General features: G+C 38.7%; 1 protein-coding gene across 1 annotated transcript in view; it reads left to right on the forward strand.

Annotated features, from left to right (window-relative positions):
• GPA33 (glycoprotein A33) overlaps positions 1–23,131 on the forward strand; it is a 48,073-nt gene that overhangs the window by 5,489 nt on the left and 19,453 nt on the right. The window lies entirely within an intron of this gene.

A 23,131-nucleotide genomic window follows, 5' to 3' on the forward strand; every position in this document is an offset into this window, starting at 1 on the left:
GAGAGTATATGCACCAAGACAAATTCCTTGTGTGTCCAATAACATTTGACCAATAAAGAATTATATTCTATTACTTTTGTCCTTCACAGAGTTATTCAACAATACTAATATTAGACTAGTATGGTTTTATTAGATTAAGTTAAAGTGCTTTTACTTCTCTGCCTTGTTCTTTTTAAAAGGCTAAGGCAAAGTTTAAAGATTATATATTTTGTCACCCCATCTTATCCAGGCGGGTACATTTATTACAAAGGTACAGCATTATTTGTAATATAAATATTATAAAGTAATATATTATTACTATTGTATTTGCAGTAGATAGACATGCTGCTGGTATGTATAGGAAAGGAAACCATTTACTTTTAAGAAGTTGTCAATACAAGTGCCCACTCTGTCCTCAGTAGCTTCCCAAATCTTTTTCATAAATGATCTTTGCCAATGGCCAGTTATGCAGGCACACACATTCATTTTGCTGAGATGAAAGAGGGAGAACTGGAACTTTCACAGATTGGTCCAATATTGCTTAATCAAAATACAAACATTACCGTTTAAACTAAAGAATCTGGGAAACAGCACCTTGTTGACAACTGTACAAAGAGCCCATCAGAGATGTGTTTGCTTTTTAAAACTGCCCTTTAGAGATGATTGGGTAATATTTGGAAATGCCCATATTATACAAATATATGCAGGGACACTGCAGATTTTCTGTTTTAGGGGACTATGGGTACAAGTAGGTTGCTATCTTTATATCTTTTCTTTAAAAAGAAATAATAGTTTGAAATATTATTTTATAACCAAATGACTGACGTTCCAATCAAATTGCCCAAAAAAAATATCAGCAAATTTTAAATTGTTACAGTTTAATAGTCTAGTTAGTATGACTATTTCTTGAGTTGTATCTTGGCTGTTTTGAATACTTGATATGACCAGGTACTTATATTTATGTATTGGGGGACTCAATGAAAGCTAGACCCTAGGTACTCTAATTACATTATTTTATTGTACTTATATGCAAAGTCCTGCACTCTAATTGGATTTATACGTATAGGAACTCCACACGACTTGATGTGGAGCAACTGGTTGCAAAACATAAATGTATAGTGTGAAACATGATCAGTGAAAACTAATTTGTATTTAACCCTATGTTGAATTATGACCTTTTAAAGAGTTGACAGTCATTTCTGCCTCATCTTAGAAATCTTACAATGTTTTTGAATGTTTGATTACAGAAATATCTTACATTAATTTCTTTTGTCCAATGTAAACATGCTTTCACTTGGAGATAGGCAAATAACATAAATGTCAATTACTTTTTTGTAAGGAATAAACAGTACACAGGAACAGATATTTAGCATAAATATAAACATTATACATTTTTCAGTAAGGGTTAAAATTTGTTAAGTTCAAAGTTCTTGATGGAAAGAAGTTTCAAGTATGACATGGAATGATTTTTCTCTCAATTCTGGAACTTGTCCAAGATCAGAAATTACTGTCAAGTCCAGGGTCAAAGGTTCAAAGATGGTCTATGTATCATTCGGATGACTATTTCTCCTGATATTGAAATTTGTAGTAAGTTTTGTGAAGGATAGAGGAAGAATGATTTCACTGATGACAAAGTAAATGCTTGTCTTTGGGAAAGTTAAATTATGCAAGCAGAAGTGCTTACATATTTGAGTGCTTTGGCTTCAAATATATATTTCTTGAATGATGTGTCACAAATGATCCAGAAGATCACATGTGAAAAATATAAAAAGTTATGTATGCTGGCTGTGAATTGTTTTTATTTTATTTTCTAACATTTTATAGTTTCCACTATAATCTATCTATCTTTTTAATCTAGCTATAACATCTGTTCCATAACATTTCAGCAAATAAATAAGCAAATAATCATAGCAGACCATAAAGGGCCAAGTGGCAGTTAGAGTCTGATATATAACAGCTTCCGGTATTTTTCTGAAGGAATCAGAGTTTAGACTCCTGCATCTTCTCTTGTCTGGCAGTGCTTTAGTTGCCTCAGAGTAACTTATTTTTTACAAGGAATATGGCTTTGAGCCTGAAGGAAGGGTATAATAAACCCTAAGAGGGGAATGGGACAACTTGCCACAGCCAAGTTGCTGCAGCAAACTCACTACGGCCAATTCACCACAGCCAACTTGCAGGTGAACTCACCACGGCCAACTCTACAAGACAACTCATTGTGGGACAATTTAACAATTCTGTTTAATTATTTAAAAGAAATAAAAATTATTATAATTTTTGCCATTCACATTTCATTCTGTCCCTCCTTTTGCATCCTGTCTTTAATGATTCTATTCCGCCATTTCTCTGATACTAGTGTAACTCTTGTCCGCAGCAAATTGTCCTGAGCTGGCCATGGTGAGTTGGCTGTGGCAGGTTGGTCATGGTGAGCTGGCTACGCCGAATTGTCAGAGACCCCCTAAGAGTGCTATAATAAGAAGCTATTTCTCTGAATGTCTATGTTACACTTATATGCATATACTCAACAATACTGAAAGTTGAGAACTGAACCTAGATTGAATTTACTGTTGTTAAGTTCACATATAGTGTATGCAGTTTACTTAGCTTTGACATGAATATAGTTATTATGTGGTATATAAACGGTGGTTTAGAGAATTCTGTGAACCTATCCAAATGTTTAGTAAACTATGTCTAAACAAACCATAACTTTGCATGACATACTGTAGGAACAAGTCTAATGATAGAGCAAGAAAGGTGATTGGCTGGTTCCACAGAACAGAGAATCTGACAGATTACAAGCTATTTTAAATTTCTATCCAATAGAATACTTGGCATGTTATAAATTCTGTATATGTGTCCAAACTAAAAAATCAGTCCTTATTTGTTCAATTGGGGAGGGAAGGGGTTAATCCACGTATTTGTGCGAAGAATTGTAGCGTCTTTTAATTTGTGGCATCCATTTGTGAAGGTATGGAGGAAAGAAAGAAAATAAGAAAATATAAGATTCTTAGGAGGTAATAGAAACATTTCAGAATATGAACATTCCTAAGATTCCTAATCTTAAAGCCCCATATCTTTCATTTGGTTTGCAGATGTGAGAAGTTTAAGAGAGTCTCAGAGTAATTTGATGACAGTGTAAATTTTCAGATGGTTTAGTATATGAATGTCACTTTCCAATTTTCCTTCCCCTCCCCTTATATAAATAGAACTTTCTGGGTATTTTTTTCCTCCACTTCCTCCAAAAGGCTAGGCTCTCTTCCATTCTGTCTCTGAATGCTAGCTTTATGATCTGAATTTAATGTTTCCTCAGAAAATTGGCTTATCTCAGACAATTGTGATATACAGAACATAAAAGAAAACCTTGTGAGCTTCCTGCTGATCAAACATTGACTAGGCTTGTAAAAGCCTGCCTGCTGGCAAAAAGCCTGCCTGCTGGCACTGAATTCAGGTCTAAGGACTATGAAGAAAATTACCCAGATACCTCGAAACATTAGGAAATTTGTTACAATGTAGGGGGTACGTTGCAATCTATATAGACTAAGGTTCTGCAAAGTCAATACAGAAGCCCCAAAGTTTATGGGACTATTCCAGGATTTTTTAATCTCCTTAAATATAATAATTAGTCACATTATCTGATTACTCATATTGTCAGGAAATTTTATTAGGGTAAATAGAATAGAATAGAATAGAATAGAATAGAATTTTATTGGCCAAGTGTGATTGGACACACAAGGAATTTGTCTTGGTGCATATGCTCTCAGTGTACATAAAAGAAAAGATACGTTCATCAAGGTACAACATTTACAACACAATTGATGATAATATATCAATATAAATCATAAGGATTGCCAGCAACAAGTTATAGTCCTACAGTCATAAGTGGAAAGAGATTGGTGATGGGAACTATGAAACGATTAATTAAATTAATTAAATTAAATTAATTACTGCAGATTCAGTAAATAGTCTGACAGTGTTGAGGGAATTATTTGTTTAGCAGAGTGATGGCCTTGGAAAAACTGTTCTTGTGTCTAGTTGTTCTGGTGTGCAGTGCTCTATAGCGTCGTTTGAGGGTAGGAGTTGAAACAGTTTATGTCCAGGATGCGAGGGATCTGCAAATATTTTCACGGCCCTCTTCTTGATTCGTGCAGTATACAGGTCCTCAATGGAAGGCAAGTTGGTAGCAATTATTTTTTCTGCAGTTCTAATTATCCTCTGAAGTCTGTGTTTTACTTGTTGGGTTGCAGAACCGAACCAGACAGTTATAGAGGTGCAAATGACAGACTCAATAATTCCTCTGTAGAATTGGATCAGCAGCTCCTTGGGCAATTTGAGCTTACTGAGTTGGCGCAGAAAGAACATTCTTTGTTGTCCTTTTTTAATGATGTTTTTGATGTTAGCTGTCCATTTGAGATCTTGCGATATGATAGAACCCAGAAATTTGAAGGTTTCTACTGTTGATACTGTGTTGTCAAGTATTGTGAGAGGTGGAAGTATGGAAGGGTTTTTCCTAAAATCTACCACCATTTCTACGGTTTTGAGTGTGTTCAGTTCCAGATTGTTTTGGTTGCACCACAAGGCTAGTCGTTCGCTAGTCGTAAAGTGGGTGAAACTAGCATTGTAAAATATGTAACTGTGTTATGCATTAGTAAGGTGTGGAGCCAATAAAGGCATAACAAAGAGACGACTTTGATAACTTCCTTCTTGAGTCAGAGCACATTTTATTGCACTGAGTGAATGCAGAAAAAAAAATACCCATGAAATCAGGTTTTTGGGATCATTTTTCCTCTGTGTTTCATCTTTTACTCTGTACGATGCATATAGTACCTTATGAACAATCATTATACATCAAGAGTATTTCCAATGATGGAATTTCATGAAATTCATGGAATTTTTCAGTAACCTCATAATTCTTTTTTCCACAATCCTTCCATTGTTCCCATTATTTGTTTCAATATTTATTCTTGACACTTTCATTAAGAAAGTAAAAATGGGATAGCTGCTCAGTGCTCTTTAATCAGAGCTGTTAAGGGCTACAAGTCTGAAGTTATAAGCTGTTTAAAATTGTGACAACCACGAAGAACTTGAAAATAAATACAAATTTTTCTGTTGTGAGGAGAGGCAATAGCAAAAATCATAAGAATAAATCCATGAGAAAGACATTAGAAATGTTCTCAAAACTGCTTGTGCCCCTCTTATTCATCAAACCAGTGTTGGCATTTGTATGTAACCAAACAACACATTTGATTGATGGAAGGAGCCATGATGGCTTAATAGCAGATGGAAGTTTTATATATTTCTGATACTTAACATATCCAGATCATGTAACTGGAAAGACTGCTGTCTCAGAGTTTGTAAAGACAATACCCATGAATAGTGGTAAGGAGTTGGTGTTCTCTAATTTGGTAGTCTCATTTCACATACTGTAGTAATATGTTTAATAGAATAGAATAGAATAGAATAGAATAGAATAGAATTTTATTGGCCAAGTGTGATTGGACACACAAGGAATTTGTCTTGGTGCATATGCTCTCAGTGTACATAAAAGAAAAGATACCTTCATCAAGATACAACATTTACAACACAATTGATGATCAATATATCAATATAAATCATAAGGATTGCCAGCAACAAGTTATAGTCATACAGCCATAAGTGGAAAGAGATTGGTGATGGGAACTATGAAACGATTAATAGTAGTGCAGATTCAGTAAATAGTCTGACAGTGTTGAGGGAATTATTTGTTTAGCAGAGTGATGGCCTTCGGGAAAAAACTGTTCTTGTGTCTAGTTGTTCTGGTGTGCAGTGCTCTATAGCATCGTTTTGAGGGTAGGAGTTGAAACAGTTTATGTCCAGGATGCGAGGGATCTGCAAATATCTCCACTTGAGATTGTGATTTTATTCTATTCAAAATGACTGGCTTAGTTCAGTGCAATACTTGTTTTGCAGCTGTCTTTCGCAGTACCCTTTTCAAATTTGGGTACTGTCCTCTTTGTAAACAAATTAGCAGTCTACGTGGACAGATTACATATCTAGAATCTCTAATCTATGCTCTCCAAGCAGAAATTAGGTACCCAATTCAGCCATTCCAGCTGCTGAGCCATCAGCTCCCTCTACCACAAAGATCCTGCAGGAAAAGGGCTGTATGGACAACCGTGGGATCTGGCAGGGTGAGAGCTGTGAACCATAAACACAAAGCTTTTACAGTGTCCCAGTATAACAGATATAGTGCCCTTGCTGACCTAAATAGGAACACTAAAGTGACAGATCAAGGTAGTTGTGATACTGATAACTCAAACAATCAAGGGATTATGGTTCAAGATGAAGAACTTACTTTGGAAAAGTGTGGACCTACTTTGGAAAAGTGTGTATCAAGTATTACAGATCGGTCACACAAGAAGAGCACGGTATCCAAAAAGAGAAGCCACCTTCTGATTGGTGATTCAATTGTAAGGGATGTAAATTTAGGAAAGGATATGGAGGTTTTGAAAGACGTCAGGTGTCTACCTGGTGCTACTGCCAGCAGAGACAAGAGGCGTATTCTTAAGATAGGCAAGAATGCCAGTAAGGATTCTGATGTTGATGCTATTATACATCTTGGCACAAATGATCTGTCCCAAAAGGATGTGCTTTCTGTGCAGAATGATTTCCAGAGCTTAGGGTATGAACTTAATAGCATAGGTTGTAGGCTTAACTTTTCAGAGGTTTTACCAGTACATAAGGAACAAAAAGGCAAAGGCCAGCGTGCAGTGGAGTTTAATGTGTGGCTAAAGGAGTGGTGTAAAAGGGAAGGCTTTGGTTTTATTATTCATGATGTCTGCAACTGGTCCAATGAAAAATTGTACAAAAGAGATGGATTGCATCCATCAAAGAAAGGGACTGAGTTACTCAGCAATACATTCACAGATTTTCTGGATAAACATTTAAACTGAACAGTGGGGACAGAGAATTAACTGATATAGAAAATTTCTGTCCCCAGCAATTGAAAACTAAAAGGGTTATCAGTGCATGTAACATAGATGTCTGTATGGGTAAGACTATCAACCATGCTATCAAGCAAAACCAAGCATTTAACAGTGAGTGCCGTACCATGTGCACTAAACCAACAGGTGGCAAGAAAGTAGGGGCAGTCAACACAGGTTATGTAGACAGTAAACATAAGATCAATCCAAATGGACTCAAATGTCTATACACCAATGCACAGAGTATGAGGAATAAACAGGGTGAATTAGAAATCCAAGTAAATGAGGGTAGATATGATATTGTTGCCATTATGGAAACTTGGTGGGATGAAACTGACAAATGGAACATACAGCTAGAGGGATATAAATTATTTAAAAGAAATAGACCAAATAAAAGAGGAGGTGGAGTTGCACTATATATAAGAAATAACTACATCTCTACAGAAATAGAGCACAACAATGATGAAAATCATCTTGAATGTATTTGGGTCAATATAAAAGGGTGAAAACGATATTGCCATAGGTCTATACTATAGGCCACCCAACCAAACAGAGGAAGTAGATGAACTTTTTGCTAGTCAGCTAACTAAGGTATGTAGGAAGCACATCACAGTAGTAATCGGGGATTTTAACTACCCTGACATCAACTGGGAAACAAACTCTGCACCAAGTGGAAGATCCAACAGGTTCCTAACAAACCTAGCAGACAACTTTGTTTCCCAAAAAATAGAGAAGGCGACAAGGGGATCAGCTATATTGGACTTAATTCTCACTAATAGAGATGAAATGATAGAAGGTGTTGAAGCTACAGGAACCTTGGGGGCAAGTGACCACGCAATATTGGAATTCGACATTAAGCAAATACAAGTAGTAGAACAAAGTCAAACTAGAGTCTTGGACTTTAAGAGAGCTAATTTCAATAAACTTAGAGAGAGCTTGAGAAGGATTCAATGGATGAGAATCCTCAGGGGGAAAACAACTCAAGAAGCTTGGGAAATTTTGAAAAGTGAGATTATAAAAGCACAGTCTAACACAATACCAATGAAGAAAAAAAATAGTAGATCTCAAAAGAAACCAGCATGGATGCATAAAGAACTATCTGAAAAATTGAAAGACAAAAAGGACAAATATAAAAAGTGGAAAGAGGGCAAATAACTAAGGCAGAATATCAGCAAATAGCCGAGCCTGTAAAGATGAAGTGAGGAAAACTAAGGCTCACAATGAACAAAGGCTAGCGACAAAAGTAAAAAATAACAAAAAAAGCTTCTTCCAACATGTTAAAAACAAAAAAAAAGTCAAGGAAACAATTGGCCCATTGCTGGGAGAAAGTGGCAAGAAGATGACAAGCAACAGGGAGAAAGCAGATCTACTTAACTCATATTTTGCATCTGTCTTTACACAAAAGGAAAAAACAATCCAACCTATCAAAAACAGCACTACAAAAAACAGATTAGAAACACAAGTTAAAATAGGGAAGAAAATGGTAAGTGAACACCTGTATACCCTAGACGAGTTCAAATCACCAGGACCGGATGGATTACACCCCAAGGTTCTGAAGGAACTGGCAGATGTGATCTCAGAACCACTGAACTATATCTTTCAAAGATCCTGGAGCACAGGGGAGCTGCCAAAGGACTGGAAAAGAGCTGATGTAGGTCCCATCTTCAAAAAAGGAAAAAAAACAGATCCAGGAAACTACAGACCTATCAGTCTGACCTCAATACTGGGGAAGATTCTGGAAAAGATAATCAAGCAATGAATCACCGAACACCTAGAAGCAAACAAAGTAATAACCAAAAGCCAACATGGGTTTGTCAAAAACAGATCATGCCAGACTAATCTTATCGCATTCTTTGACAAAATGACAAAATTAGTAGACCAGAGGAATGCTGTCAATATAATTTACTTGGATTTCAGTAAAGCATTTGATAAAGTAGACCATAACCTACTACTAGATAAAGTAGAAAAATGTGGGTTAAACAGCATCACCACCAGATGGATTTGTAACTGGCTGACCAACCGCACTCAACGTGTAGTCCTCAACGGAACTACATCCACATGGAGGGAAGTATGCAGTGGAGTACCTCAAGGCTCTGTTTTAGGCCCAGTACTCTTCAACATCTTCATCAATGACTTGGACGAGGGGATAGATGGGGAACTCATCAAATTTGCAGATGACACCAAGCTGGCAGGAATAGCCAACACTCCAGGAGATAGGCTCAAGTTACAGAAAGATCTTGACAGACTTGAACATTGGGCGCTATCTAACAAAATGAAATTCAACAGTGAAAAAAGTAAGGTTCTACATTTAGGCCAAAAAAACAAAATGCACCAGTACCGTATATGTGGTACCTTGCTCAATAGTAGTACCTGTGAGAGGGATCTTGGAGTCCTAGTGGATAACCATTTAGATATGAGCCAGCAGTGTGCAGCAGCTGTTAAAAAAGCCAACACAGTTCTGGGCTGCATAAACAGAGGGATAGAATCAAGATCACGTGAAGTGTTAGTGCCACTTTATAATGCCTTGGTAAGGCCACACTTGGAATATTGCATCCAGTTTTGGTTGCCACGATGTAAAAAAGATGTTGAGACTCTAGAAAGAGTGCAGAGAAGAGCAACAAAGATGATTAGGGGACTGGAGGATAAAACATATGAAGAATGGTTGCAGGAACTGGGTATGTCTAGTTTAACAAAAAGAAGGACTAGGGGAGACATGATAGCTGTGTTCCAATATATTAGGGGCTGCCACAAAGAAGAGGGAGTCGGGCTGTTCACCAAAACACCTGAGGGTAGAACAAGAAGCAATGGGTGGAAACTGGTCAAAGAAAGAAGCAACTTAGAACTAAGGAGAAATTTCCTGACAGTTAGAACAATTAATAAGTGGAACGACTTGCCTTCAGAAGTTGTGAATGCTCCAACACTGGAAATTTTTAAGAAAATGTTGGATAACCATCTGACTGAGATGGTGTAGGGTTTCCTGCCTGGGCAGGGGGTTGGACTAGAAGGCCTCCAAGGTCCCTTCCAACTCTGATGTTATGTTATGTTAAATATTTTCACGGCCCTCTTCTTGATTCGTGCAGTATACAGGTCCTCAATGGAAGGCAAGTTGGTAGCAATTATTTTTTCTGCAGTTCTAATTATCCTCTGAAGTCTGTGTTTTACTTGTTGGGTTGCAGAACCGAACCAGACAGTTATAGAGGTGCAAATGACAGACTCAATAATTCCTCTGTAGAATTGGATCAGCAGCTCCTTGGGCAATTTGAGCTTACTGAGTTGGCGCAGAAAGAACATTCTTTGTTGTCCTTTTTTAATGATGTTTTTGATGTTAGCTGTCCATTTGAGATCTTGCGATATGATAGAACCCAGAAATTTGAAGGTTTCTACTGTTGATACTGTGTTGTCAAGTATTGTGAGAGGTGGAAGTATGGAAGGGTTTTTCCTAAAATCTACCACCATTTCTACGGTTTTGAGTGTGTTCAGTTCCAGATTGTTTTGGTTGCACCACAAGGCTAGTCGTTCGCTAGTCGTAAAGTGGGTGAAACTAGCATTGTAAAATATGTAACTGTGTTATGCATTAGTAAGGTGTGGAGCCAATAAAGGCATAACAAAGAGACGACTTTGATAACTTCCTTCTTGAGTCAGAGCACATTTTATTGCACTGAGTGAATGCAGAAAAAAAAATACCCATGAAATCAGGTTTTTGGGATCATTTTTCCTCTGTGTTTCATCTTTTACTCTGTACGATGCATATAGTACCTTATGAACAATCATTATACATCAAGAGTATTTCCAATGATGGAATTTCATGAAATTCATGGAATTTTTCAGTAACCTCATAATTCTTTTTTCCACAATCCTTCCATTGTTCCCATTATTTGTTTCAATATTTATTCTTGACACTTTCATTAAGAAAGTAAAAATGGGATAGCTGCTCAGTGCTCTTTAATCAGAGCTGTTAAGGGCTACAAGTCTGAAGTTATAAGCTGTTTAAAATTGTGACAACCACGAAGAACTTGAAAATAAATACAAATTTTTCTGTTGTGAGGAGAGGCAATAGCAAAAATCATAAGAATAAATCCATGAGAAAGACATTAGAAATGTTCTCAAAACTGCTTGTGCCCCTCTTATTCATCAAACCAGTGTTGGCATTTGTATGTAACCAAACAACACATTTGATTGATGGAAGGAGCCATGATGGCTTAATAGCAGATGGAAGTTTTATATATTTCTGATACTTAACATATCCAGATCATGTAACTGGAAAGACTGCTGTCTCAGAGTTTGTAAAGACAATACCCATGAATAGTGGTAAGGAGTTGGTGTTCTCTAATTTGGTAGTCTCATTTCACATACTGTAGTAATATGTTGAATAGAATAGAATAGAATAGAATAGAATAGAATAGAATAGAATAGAATAGAATAGAATTTTATTGGCCAAGTGTGATTGGACACACAAGGAATTTGTCTTGGTGCATATGCTCTCAGTGTACATAAAAGAAAAGATACCTTCATCAAGATACAACATTTACAACACAATTGATGATCAATATATCAATATAAATCATAAGGATTGCCAGCAACAAGTTATAGTCATACAGCCATAAGTGGAAAGAGATTGGTGATGGGAACTATGAAACGATTAATAGTAGTGCAGATTCAGTAAATAGTCTGACAGTGTTGAGGGAATTATTTGTTTAGCAGAGTGATGTGTCTAGTTGTTCTGGTGTGCAGTGCTCTATAGCGTCATTTTGAGGGTAGGAGTTGAAACAGTTTATGTCCAGGATGCGAGGATCTGCAAATATCTCCACTTGAGATTGTGATTTTATTCTATTCAAAATGACTGGCTTAGTTCAGTGCAATACTTGTTTTGCAGCTGTCTTTCATGATACCCTTTTCAAATTTGGGTACTGTCCTCTTTGTAAACAAATTAGCAGTCTACGTGGACAGATTACATATCTAGAATCTCTAATCTATGCTCTCCAAGCAGAAATTAGGTACCCAATTCAGCCATTCCAGCTGCTGAGCCATCAGCTCCCTCTACCACAAAGATCCTGCAGGAAAAGGGCTGTATGGACAACCGTGGGATCTGGCAGGGTGAGAGCTGTGAACCATAAACACAAAGCTTTTACAGTGTCCCAGTATAACAGATATAGTGCCCTTGCTGACCTAAATAGGAACACTAAAGTGACAGATCAAGGTAGTTGTGATACTGATAACTCAAACAATCAAGGGATTATGGTTCAAGATGAAGAACTTACTTTGGAAAAGTGTGGACCTACTTTGGAAAAGTGTGTATCAAGTATTACAGATTGGTCACACAAGAAGAGCACGGTATCCAAAAAGAGAAGCCACCTTCTGATTGGTGATTCAATTGTAAGGGATGTAAATTTAGGAAAGGATATGGAGGTTTTGAAAGACGTCAGGTGTCTACCTGGTGCTACTGCCAGCAGAGACAAGAGGCGTATTCTTAAGATAGGCAAGAATGCCAGTAAGGATTCTGATGTTGATGCTATTATACATCTTGGCACAAATGATCTGTCCCAAAAGGATGTGCTTTCTGTGCAGAATGATTTCCAGAGCTTAGGGTATGAACTTAATAGCATAGGTTGTAGGCTTAACTTTTCAGAGGTTTTACCAGTACATAAGGAACAAAAAGGCAAAGGCCAGCGTGCAGTGGAGTTTAATGTGTGGCTAAAGGAGTGGTGTAAAAGGGAAGGCTTTGGTTTTATTATTCATGATGTCTGCAACTGGTCCAATGAAAAATTGTACAAAAGAGATGGATTGCATCCATCAAAGAAAGGGACTGAGTTACTCAGCAATACATTCACAGATTTTCTGGATAAACATTTAAACTGAACAGTGGGGACAGAGAATTAACTGATATAGAAAATTTCTGTCCCCAGCAATTGAAAACTAAAAGGGTTATCAGTGCATGTAACATAGATGTCTGTATGGGTAAGACTATCAACCATGCTATCAAGCAAAACCAAGCATTTAACAGTGAGTGCCATACCATGTGCACTAAACCCACAGGTGGCAAGAAAGTAGGCGCACACAACACAGGTTATGTAGACAGTAAACACAAGATCAATCCAAATGGACACAAATGTCTATACACCAATGCACAGAGTATGAGGAATAAACAGGGTGAATTAGAAATCCAAGTAAATGAGGGTAGATATGATATTGTTGCCATTATGGAAACTTGGTGGGATGAAACTGACAAATGGAACATACAGCTAGAGGATATAAATTATTTAAAAGAAATAGACCAAATAAAGAGGAGGTGGAGTTGCACTATATATAAGAAATAACTACATCTCTACAGAAATAGAGCACAACAATGATGAAAATCATCTTGAATGTATTTGGGTCAATATAAAAGGGTGAAAACGATATTGCCATAGGTCTATACTATAGGCCACCCAACCAAACAGAGGAAGTAGATGAACTTTTGCTAGTCAGCTAACTAAGGTATGTAGGAAGCACATCACAGTAGTAATGGGGATTTTAACTACCCTGACATCAACTGGGAAACAAACTCTGCACCAAGTGGAAGATCCAACAGGTTCCTAACAAACCTAGCAGACAACTTTGTTTCCCAAAAAATAGAGAAGGCGACAAGGGGATCAGCTATATTGGACTTAATTCTCACTAATAGAGATGAAATGATAGAAGGTGTTGAAGCTACAGGAACCTTGGGGGCAAGTGACCACGCAATATTGGAATTCGACATTAAGCAAATACAAGTAGTAGAACAAAGTCAAACTAGAGTCTTGGACTTTAAGAGAGCTAATTTCAATAAACTTAGAGAGAGCTTGAGAAGGATTCAATGGATGAGAATCCTCAGGGGGAAAACAACTCAAGAAGCTTGGGAAATTTTGAAAAGTGAGATTATAAAAGCACAGTCTAACACAATACCAATGAAGAAAAAAAATAGTAGATCTCAAAAGAAACCAGCATGGATGCATAAAGAACTATCTGAAAAATTGAAAGACAAAAAGGACAAATATAAAAAGTGGAAAGAGGGGCAAATAACTAAGGCAGAATATCAGCAAATAGCCCGAGCCTGTAAAGATGAAGTGAGGAAAGCTAAGGCTCACAATGAACAAAGGCTAGCGACAAAAGTAAAAAATAACAAAAAAAGCTTCTTCCAACATGTTAAAAACAAAAAAAAAGTCAAGGAAACAATTGGCCCATTGCTGGGAGAAAGTGGCAAGAAGATGACAAGCAACAGGGAGAAAGCAGATCTACTTAACTCATATTTTGCATCTGTCTTTACACAAAAGGAAAAAACAATCCAACCTATCAAAAACAGCACTACAAAAAACAGATTAGAAACACAAGTTAAAATAGGGAAGAAAATGGTAAGTGAACACCTGTATACCCTAGACGAGTTCAAATCACCAGGACCGGATGGATTACACCCCAAGGTTCTGAAGGAACTGGCAGATGTGATCTCAGAACCACTGAACTATATCTTTCAAAGATCCTGGAGCACAGGGGAGCTGCCAGAGGACTGGAAAAGAGCTGATGTAGGTCCCATCTTCAAAAAAGGAAAAAAAACAGATCCAGGAAACTACAGACCTATCAGTCTGACCTCAATACTGGGGAAGATTCTGGAAAAGATAATCAAGCAATGAATCACCGAACACCTAGAAGCAAACAAAGTAATAACCAAAAGCCAACATGGGTTTGTCAAAAACAGATCATGCCAGACTAATCTTATCGCATTCTTTGACAAAATGACAAAATTAGTAGACCAGAGGAATGCTGTCAATATAATTTACTTGGACTTCAGTAAAGCATTTGATAAAGTAGACCATAACCTACTACTAGATAAAGTAGAAAAATGTGGGTTAGACAGCACCACCACCAGATGGATTCGTAACTGGCTGACCAACCGCACTCAACGTGTAGTCCTCAACGGAACTACATCCACATGGAGGGAAGTATGCAGTGGAGTACCTCAAGGCTCTGTTTTAGGCCCAGTACTCTTCAACATCTTCATCAATGACTTGGACGAGGGGATATATGGAGAACTCATCAAATTTGCAGATGACACCAAGCTGGCAGGAATAGCCAACACTCCAGAAGATAGGCTCAAGTTACAGAAAGATCTTGACAGACTTGAACATTGGGCGCTATCTAACAAAATGAAATTCAACAGTGAAAAAAGTAAGGTTCTACATTTAGGCCAAAAAAAAACAAAATGCACCAGTACCGTATATGTAGTACCTTGCTCAATAGTAGTACCTGTGAGAGGGATCTTGGAGTCCTAGTGGATAACCATTTAGATATGAGCCAGCAGTGTGCAGCAGCTGTTAAAAAGCCAACACAGTTCTGGGCTGCATAAACAGAGGATAGAATCAAGATCACGTGAAGTGTTAGTGCCACTTTATAATGCCTTGGTAAGGCCACACTTGGAATATTGCATCCAGTTTTGGTTGCCACGATGTAAAAAAGATGTTGAGACTCTAGAAAGAGTGCAGAGAAGAGCAACAAAGATGATTAGGGGACTGGAGGATAAAACATATGAAGAATGGTTGCAGGAACTGGGTATGTCTAGTTTAACAAAAAGAAGGACTAGGGAGACATGATAGCTGTGTTCCAATATATTAGGGGCTGCCACAAAGAAGAGGGAGTCGGGCTGTTCACCAAAGCACCTGAGGGTAGAACAAGAAGCAATGGGTGGAAACTGGTCAAAGAAAGAAGCAACTTAGAACTAAGGAGAAATTTCCTGACAGTTAGAACAATTAATAAGTGGAACGACTTGCCTTCAGAAGTTGTGAATGCTCCAACACTGGAAATTTTTAAGAAAATGTTGGATAACCATCTGACTGAGATGGTGTAGGGTTTCCTGCCTGGGCAGGGGGTTGGACTAGAAGGCCTCCAAGGTCCCTTCCAACTCTGATGTTATGTTATGTTAAATATTTTCACGGCCCTCTTCTTGATTCGTGCAGTATACAGGTCCTCAATGGAAGGCAGGTTGGTAGCAATTATTTTTTCTGCAGTTCTAATTATCCTCTGAAGTCTGTGTTTTTCTTGTTGGGTTGCAGAACCGAACCAGACAGTTATAGAGGTGCAAATGACAGACTCAATAATTCCTCTGTAGAATTGGATCAGCAGCTCCTTGGGCAGTTTGAGCTTACTGAGTTGGCGCAGAAAGAACATTCTTTGTTGTCCTTTTTTAATGATGTTTTTGATGTTAGCTGTCCATTTGAGATCTTGCGATATGATAGAACCCAGAAATTTGAAGGTTTCTACTGTTGATACTGTGTTGTCAAGTATTGTGAGAGGTGGAAGTATGGAAGGGTTTTTCCTAAAGTCTACCACCATTTCTACGGTTTTGAGTGTGTTCAGTTCCAGATTGTTTTGGTTGCACCACAAGGCTAGTCGTTCAACCTCTCGTCTATATGCAGATTCGTCATTGTCTCGAATGATACCAATCACTGTTGTGTCATCTGCGAACTTCAGTAGCTTAACAGATGGATCATTGGATGGATGGATCAACAGATGGATCATTAACCAGCTATTCTTTTCCTAACATTTATAGTTTTTAACTCAAAACTCTGTCAGCAGAACTAATAAGTTGTTTGTTTCCTAGTTTCCTTTCCGTTCTTCACAGATTGGTGTTACACGCAAAAAACTAAACTTTTTTCAATAATGTTAGTATGGACTGTATTAAACAAATAAAACAGATAACAAAAACCTAATAAAAATACATTTAATTTTTTTAAAAGAAAAAAAACATAGAAAGAAAAGGAAACTCTCTTTTCTCCCCAGCAAGTACTGTATATTCAACATTAATAACTTACACTGTATCATAAAACACAATCAAAATAATTTTATAAATAAATATATATACCTATTTCTATCTAAATCTAATCTCCCAATGTGTCCCTATAATAATCAAAATCTACAGTAATCTCAATTAACAATTAAACATTACAAAAAGTTAACAATTATTAAACATTGCTAGAAATAATAATCCATTATTTAATTGGATATAATAGATTGGTTTGTGATATATACAAATATCTATGATCTATCAAAAGTACCAACATAGATATCACAAATCTATTACACCCAATAAAATATTTTCAGAACAAAAACTATTAAGTTAAAATAGCCATTAAATATCACCAAAGATTTGTTGTTAGTTGCAAAGTCGTGTCCGACCCATTGCAACCCCATAGACAACTTTCTTCCAGGCCTTCCTGTCCTCTACCATCCCCTGGAGACCATTTAAGCTCATGCCAACTGCTTTGGTGACTCCAACCAGCCACTTCATTCTCTGCCATCCCCTTCTTTGTTTGTCCTCAGTTGTTTCCCACATTAGGCTCTTCTCCAGTGAATCCTTCCTTCTCATTAGGTGGCCAAAATATTTGAGTTTCATCTTCAGGATCTGGCCTTCTAAAGAGCAGTCAGGGTTGATCTCCTCTTGGACTGACTGGTTTGATTGTCTTGCAGTCCAAGGCAGTGGTGAAATTCTATTTTTTTTTAAAAAAAGTTTTATTTTAACATTCATATCCAATAACATATTTAGTCATATACAATTAATCGGACCTGCCCAGTCACCACCCCCTTCCTTTAACTCTCTTCCCTTCTCTACCTTCTTCTACTTTCCACAACCATCCTCCCCTTCTCTTATCTACATCCTCTCCTTCTTCCTCCCTACTCGTTTCTTCTCCCTCTTCTATCCCTCTTCCTTCCTTTCCTCTTCCTCCTCTTTTATTTCCTACCTCCTTCTCTCTTCTCCTTCCTTCCTCCCCATCATTCTGAAATGGTAGCCAGGCAGCTCCGACCTTACATTAATTATCTACAGAGTCACAGAACTAGCGGTCTAAAATAGACCGCCATTAACGAAGCGGAACCACCGGAAGTCCAAAGATTTGTTGTTAGTTGCAAAGTTGTGTCCAACCCATTGCAACCCCATAGACAACTTTCTTCCAGGCCTTCCTGTTCTCTACCATCCCCCGGAGACCATGGTGAAATTCAATTTTTTTTACTACTGGTTTTGTGGGCATGGCTTGGTGGGTGTGGTGTGGCTTGGTGGGCATGGCAGGGGAAGGATACAGCAAAATCTCCATTCCCACCCCACTCTGGGGCCAGTCAGAGGTGGTATTTGCCAGTTCTCCAAATTACTCAAAATTTCTGCTACCGGTTCTCCAGAATCTGTCAGAACCTGTTGAATTTCACCCCTGGTCCAAGGGACTTACAGGAGTCTCCTCCAGCACCATAGTTCAACAACCCATTATTATAATAACTCCTATAACTGTGGAGAGCACCAGGAACTCCATACTTCAACACTGAACTACAAATATTCTCTTGTAATGGTTGTAATAAGTAGTGGTAATAAATGTTGCCATGAAACAGGAAAAACATTTTAAGCACATGTGGTAGACATGTAAAAAAACCCTTTAAAGTACCGAAGAGTTATATTTAGTGCAATGAAGAATATTTTGGAAATTATGTATATTCAAAAAATCCATCGTTTTTGAAGAGGACATTGACATCAAGTGGGTTTTGGACTGTCCATGGTGTGTCCGCAAGTGGCTGATAAGCCCAAAACAGGCACGGAATGTTCTGCCACATGTCGGACAGACATATGTGGGCACCACTGTTTCAGCATTTGCAGCTCTAGTTTTACAGAGTGCTCGCTTCTCTTGTACTGTGGTTGTCCTTCTGTCTTCAAATGTCTGGCAGCCTTGGTGGATCAGCGTGCGCCATGTCGAACTATCTTGTTCCAGGATTTCCCAAGAAGTGGTGTCAATATCCAGGGACTTGAGACAGGCTTTCAGTGAGTCATTGTATCACTTCCTTTGTCCCCCATGTGATCACTTTCCTCAAGACAGCTCACCATAGAGGAGCTAATTAGGGATGCGGTGGTCTGGTATCCTTGCAACATGGCCTGCCCAGCCCAGTGTCTGGGCTTTCATCAGCAGGGTGTAAACTGATAGCAGTCCTGCTCTGGAGAGGACTTCTGTGTCTGGCACCTTGTCCTGCCACCGGATCCTCAGAAGTCTGCGGAGACAGGTTGTGTGGAAATGGTTCAGTTGCCTTACATACCTCCTGTATACAGTCCAAGTCTCACTAGCATACATCAGGGTAGTTACACTACATGTTAAAAAACCCTTTAAAGTACTGGACCGTTATATTTAGTGCAATGAAGAATATTTTGGAAATCAAATTTGAAACAAACCACATTTTTTCTTACTAAATATATAGGAAGCCCTCACTTACCATCCACTTGTTCAGAGATCATTCAAAGTTGTGATAGTGCTGAATGTTTGATAATTCCACCCATTGCTCAACTTATCAGCAATTGCGGTATTTATGAGGTCATGTGATTGTGATTCAGGAATTTGGCAACTGGCTCACTATGATGATTGCAGCACCCCATGATCACATGATTGCCATTCACAACCTTCCCTGATGACTTCCCATAAGCAAAGGCAGTGTGGAAGCCATCAGGAAAGATCACCCTGCTAAGTTCTCCCAGCTTCCCTGTGCTTGTACTGAGCTATACCCTCCTTCTCCCAGCCTTCCAGCATTCCTGTTTACTCACAATTGTTGACTCAGAAGCACAAAAAGGAAACTAGAAATCACACAGCCCCCTTTCCCTTGTTTCTTTTCACTTGCTAATACCTATTTTGCTTCATCTATTTCCTTTCCCCCCTGTCAATACGCAAAAATAATAATAAGTAACAATATTATGGAAGCTTTTGCATTAAGTAATCTGCTTAAGACAAAAACCTTTATTGTACAACAAATATTTTGATGGAATTTTCAGTTTGTCCTTAGGGTTATAATGTTATACAATATTCAGCTTTGGATATAAAAGCTAAATAATCTTGTGCTTATTAACATTAATTTTATAAATCATAGTCAACATTGTATAATATCTTCCCTTTCCCCCTGTTTAATTGTCTAAATTATCTAAACATTAAAATAATAATCTCTAGTCAACACTATAAACGCTATGTATTGAAGTAATATATTATACAGATCTTATAACAACATAAAGCAAAAGAAATAAAACTGGTTTATCAGAATCTCTTTAAAAGTCTTTTAGCATGTTGTGGGAAAAATATCTGATCCTGAGGATGCAATTCTCTCATAAACACTTTATTGGAATTCAGTACTATGAATAAAGAACAATTCCAAGTTAAATTAATTAGCAGGAATTGGCAACTGAATGTAGTATCTTCCAGCAGTAATAATGGATCATTCAGTCTCTACTTCAAGTTGAAGGTGTATTCTTTCTTTTAATAATATTTATGGCTCCATATATCTGAGAGAGAAAACCTAGAACATTTTTGGTGGGAAATTTTTCCGAATTCTTTTCATATAAATCAAATTTGTATTCCCCCTGGCCCTGAACATAAAGAGAGAGAATGGAGAATGGAGATCCCCCCCCCATATTTCCAAGAATCAAAACAACTCTTTCGGTAATTTCAATAAGGCATTTCCCCCTTGTTCAGTTTGAATCTCTAATAATCTTGTTCTGTATCTCGTTCTGGATTTCTGCATCCCAAATCTCACATTCTAACGAATTAACATAATCCTTTGAACTGGGGTGAAATGCTCTGAAGTCTGCTACCGGTTTGCTTCACGCGCACATGCGTGAACAAAATGAACCAGTAAAAAAAAAAGTTCTGACAATCAGCTGTGTGACAATCAGCTGTGCCATATGATCGTCAGAACTTTTTTTGACTTTTTAAAGGATTTTTTTTACGATTACCTCCGGCGAACCAGTAGCCTTTTTTACTACCGGTTCGGACGAACTGGCCCAAATTGGTAGCATTTCATCCCCTGCTTTGAACATGTCTCTTGAAGACATATCTTTTTCCTTTTTTATTCTCATCAATCACTATGTTGGCTGTAAAATTCTGGAATTAAAATTAACACTTCTGGAAATTGCCAAGGCTGGGATACACTGATCTACATGAAACCAGTGGGTGATCATTCAATGGCATGGAGTGCAATAGTAATGTGCATTGATGATAGTCAGTAATGCAGTACATCCCACCACAGACAAGGCATCTGAAGGAGGCTGTGAGGGTCTAGATGACTTCCAATCAACCCTGGCAAAATGGAGTGGTTTTAGGAATTTGGGCCCCCAGGGTCTGGTGAGGGGATAGGTATGCTGCCCCACTCATTCATACTCACATGTCAGCGCAGTTTATGTATGGTTTTATTTGTCTTCCCCCAGAAGTTCTCTTCACCCGGCTTTAGAAGTGCCCCAATGAAGCCAGCCACAAGCAAGCCCAGATTAATTCCCCAGACAATGGCAAATTAGTCCAATAATAGCAAGCTGCTCAAACAGTGAGTCCAATAAACAAATATAAAGCCCGTAGGAAAACCTTAAAGTACATCCACAGTAGCTCATGAATTATAGTAATTCAGAGACTCAGGATACCTGAATGTGTACATGGCCACGACCTTCATACATTGCTTCCAGCAATGCCTCCCTCTGCCTTCTATGCAAAATAGCTCCCAGTGCAGTCTATCAAGAGGGGCAGAGCCTTTTCCAGAGCAATCTGACAGACTTCCATTTCTCTGCCTTGTGTGCTCTGAGATCTACCACAACAGGCAACTCCTCCCCCTCCTCTTCATTGGCCTGCAAGCTGTTTCCAGCTGAAGCTTGCCGGCAGTTCAGAATCAGTAATCCATTGACTGACCTTGTGCACAGTGGATGACCACTGCTTGAACAGAAGCAGCAGCTGTGGCTAAGGGGAGGCTCTCCATAAATTCATCTTGGTGCCAATTGTATCTTTTCTTGCATGGGGAGGCCTTGCTAACAATCAGTCATGTCTCAATCACTTCCTGTATGGTTTACTGCAATGTACTATACATAGGGGTGTCCTTAAAGATCACATGAGTACTACAACTGACCCAGAATACAGTGTTGCATGCAGTGCACAGTGGTCTGTGATGGAATGTGGAAATAATCTTGGGAGATGGGAGGATGGAAGAAGAGATGCTGCCTTGAAAACACCAGATGCACTGGAAAGCCTACAGCTGCATAAAGAGCAGAAAAAGAAACTCAGAAACAATCCTTCCTAAATTATCATGAAGTAAAAAGAGACTTGCAAGATTCCTTTACAATAAAGTAGAATTAGCTCATCTCGACTGTTTCCTGTCTGATCCACCTGGGATGTTGTGTCCTCCTTGCCTCCGTCCGAACGATGGCTTAATTAGCCGCTCTTATCAGCTCTGGCAGCAAAAGAATCAGCGTCTGCCAAGAGCCCTCGATAGCTGCCAAGACGCTGGTGAGTCACAACCTTCAGCTCTAGTCAATCTGTGGATTTGCCTGATACAAAGAGACACACCACCTCTTGCTGCCTTTTATATCCTTTGGGGTGTGGCTCCATGACTCAGCACTTCCTAGGCCTGCCCCTCCCCTGCTTCTGTTGTTCTCTTCTCTCCTGCCTACGAAACCTGGGATTGAGCCAAGCCTGATTGCTGTCAACTGGGTCTGCAGGCGTGGCCTGGGGGGGGGGAACGAGTCAGGAGAAGGAGGCCTCATTATCCCTTTCGCTTGGCCTGCTTCTGGCTCCTGGAGCTGATCCAGCGAGGCTGGTGCTTCCGAGGTAAGTCCTGATGGCCCTTCCCCTCACTGTCCAAATCACTTTCTGGCAGCAGGCCCGGCTCCGAGTCACTTTCTGGCAGCAGGCCCGGCTCCAAGCACTTTTGGGCATGGGGCCAGGTTCGGGGGCAGGAGCCACAACATGGGAATGGTGATATGCTCCCAGGTTGTCCCACATTACATTGCATTGAATGAGCTACATGGACTTCCAGTTTTGTTCCAGGTATAATTCAAGTTGCTGTCTTTCACAGGACCAACTTATTTGTGGGTTTTTGTCTCTTCCTGATAGGATCTGCCCATCCCACTACATTGGATAGGATAGCACACCCAGGTACCTTCCCTGAAATGCTGGCTTATGGCAGGACCTAGAAATCTGCCTTTTCTGAGGGTGGCTCTACCTTGTGGATCTCCCATCCTTGTGGAACTTCCTTGTGGACAATCCATCATGCCTCCAACATTTAGCCTGCCTTCCAAAAGGCCATCAAGACTTGGGCTTTTGACTGAGTCACTGAAATAAAGTAATGGCATCTGTTTATGGTTGTTGTGGCATCTGACTTTTTAATTTTTGCTTTATTTGTTTTTATGTTTTTGTTGTGAGTCC

This window comes from Ahaetulla prasina, chromosome 5 (genome assembly GCF_028640845.1).
Source record: "Ahaetulla prasina isolate Xishuangbanna chromosome 5, ASM2864084v1, whole genome shotgun sequence".
In the NCBI taxonomy this organism is placed as follows: Eukaryota; Metazoa; Chordata; class Lepidosauria; order Squamata; family Colubridae; genus Ahaetulla; species Ahaetulla prasina.